Source organism: Otolemur garnettii, unplaced genomic scaffold, assembly GCF_000181295.1.
Source record: "Otolemur garnettii isolate 467f Iridium unplaced genomic scaffold, OtoGar3 scaffold00045, whole genome shotgun sequence".
NCBI classification, from domain to species: domain Eukaryota; kingdom Metazoa; phylum Chordata; class Mammalia; order Primates; family Galagidae; genus Otolemur; species Otolemur garnettii.
In genome coordinates this window covers 9,572,044-9,574,814 of record NW_003852440.1, presented here as the reverse complement: position 1 = coordinate 9,574,814, position 2,771 = coordinate 9,572,044, and positions in this window count along the sequence as shown.

The window sequence follows — 2,771 nt, the reverse complement described above, 5'->3', positions numbered from 1 at the left end:
CCCGGGCTGGGGATTCGAACCCGCCACCTTAGGTGTATGTGGCTGGCGCCTTAGCCGCTTGAGCCACAGGCGCCGAGCCTATTGTACAGTTTTTTAAAAATTTTTATTCATTTATTTATTTGAGACAGAGTCTCGCTCTGTTGCCCAGGCTAAAGTGCCATGGCCTCAGCCTATCTCACAGCAATCTCAGATTCCTGGGTTCAATCACTCCTCCTACCTCAGCCTTCCAATAGCTGGGACTACAGGAACCCACCACAATGCCCAGCTAATTTGTCAATTTTAGTAGAGGCAGGGGTCTTACTCTTGCTTAGGCTAGTCTCAAACTCTCCAGGTCAGGCAATCTGCCGATCTTTGGTCTCCCAGAGTGCTAGGATTATAGGCATGAGCCACTGCACCAAGCCTAATTTTTCTGTTTATGGTAGAGATGGGCTCTCATTCTTAAGCAGTCTGATCTTAAACCCCTGAGCTCAAGGGATCCTCCCATCTCAACCTCCTATGGTGCTAGGATTATAGGCCTAAGCCTCCTCACTTGGCCTGTATTGTATACTTTAAAATGGCAAATTTTATATTACATGAATTTCATCTCAAAATAAATAAATGGCTATAATAAGTGTGCTTACCATACAGGGCTTCTATGAAGGTTAAATGAGATAAAATACAGAAAGCATTGAACACAGAGGAAGATCCCAATTAGCGTCAGCTTTTGTTACAAAGTCATTCTTCTGTGCAAAGCTGGGCAAGGCTCCTGTCTTTGCATCTGGAAGTAGAAGGCAAAGTCATTACAAGGCTTCAAGGCCCCAAGAGAGACATCTGGGCCCATTACCTACCTAGGTGTCCTGGCAACCCACATGCACTCTCCACCCTCTGCATTAGCCTTTCCCTCAGGGAGAAAGCACTTTCCCACATCCCCACCCAGCTGGTCAGCTCTCACTTTCAAGTATTTGCTCCAGTATCACCTTCTCAAGATGGACCTTCCTGACCCTCTTATTTAAAAGCCTGCAGCTCAGCAGCCAGAGTGCCAGCCACATACAACAAGGCTGGTGGGTTGCAACCCAGCCCGGGACTGCCAAACAACAATGACAAATGCAACAACAACAAAATAGCCAGGCCTTGTGGCAGGCACCTGTAGTCCCAGCTACTTGGGAGGCTGAGGCAAGAGAATTGCCTGAGACCAAGAGTTTGAGGTTGCTGTGAACTGTGATGCCACAGCACTCTACCAAGGGCAATATAGTGAGACTCTGTCTCAGAAAAAAAAGAAAGTATAATCTCCCCCCCATTATATATCCTCCTCCCCTACTTTTTCTTTATACCATCTCTAACAAACAATGTAATTGTACCATACCAAATTCCTTTATAATTAATCACACATTTATTTTGTTTATTATCTCTCTCCTCTTAATCAGAATGTAAGGCCCACTGTGGCTGGGATTTTGCTGTTTTGTGCCCTGCTGTGTTCTCAGGGTTCAGGACAGTGTGGGCTCATGCTAGGTGCTCCATGAATACCAGATACCGGTACATGACTCAGTTCTGGGAGATCAAGACACCCCCCAGCAGATAGATGGGAGGGAGCAGGTTAGGGCCAGAGGAAGTGTCTGAGGATCAGGGGGACCTCAGGGACTCAGAAACCCTAAACTTCTGGTTAAGGATGCCGAGAGAGGGCAGGGAGGAGGGCACACTAGCTAGAAGGTACGTTCCATAACTGCCAGGGCAATATATTTGTTTGTTTTGTCCCCAGATTGGTTGTCTGAGGACAGGGTTGTCATCTTAAAGTCTAGTCTTCTTGGGGTTCCTGTGGATGGAAGGGCTTGATTCCTGGTTGCTCCTAAATGGCTGGAAGCAGGCAGGGAAGCACAGAGGCGGCAAGTCTATCTTTCTTATGGTCCCAATTGACCCTGGAGTCCACAGGGTGGTGATAGAAATTGAGTGGAATTAGGAGAGGCGGGAAGACCAGTCCCCACCACATACAAAGTGTAGGAGCGTGAGCTGCTCATCCATACTCACAGTCTCAGTCTCGCAATCTGTCCACATGGAGAGTGGACTGCTGGGGAATGTGTTGAGTTAACATGCATAGAACATCTAGAAAAGTGCCTGGCACAGAACAGACACTGCTTTCTCCTCCTTTCAGTGTGGTGAGTAGGGCCTTATTGGGTGGTACAGTCACTGTTTCTAGATGAATGGGTAGAGAACTGAGGCTCAGAAGATTTGTGACTTGAGTTTACACGAAGGGCACTGCTGGCCAGAGTCCATGAAAAGACTTAGTAATGAAAGTCCAATGTGTTGAGTCTAAGGGCCTGCTGTGCATGGCTGCAACTCCAACAGAGAGGTGGAAGTGAGAGGTGCTGCCTGGGCAGTCGAGGGCCACCTTCTGTCTGCCAGGCCTTGCATGATGTGATGCACAACCAGGACATAAATCTGGGCCCTGTAGAGAACTGCAGGCATTGGGAATGAGAGGGAAATTCTGAAACACTGATGGGGACAGCATTCATCTTAGCAGCAGGAAGGGCCAGGTGCCAAGGAATTTGGTACAAATGAAAAGTTCGCCAAGTTGGGTGGCACCCGTAGCTCAGGGTGTAGGGCACTGGCCACATATACTGGGGCTGGTGGGTTCGAACCCTGTCCAGACCTGCTAAACAACAAGGACAACTGCAACAAAAAAATAGCTGGGTGTGATGGTGCCTATAGCTCAGTGGGTAGGTCACTGGCCACATACAATGGAGATGGCGGATTTGAACCCAACCTGAGCCTGCCAAACAACAATGACAACTACAATA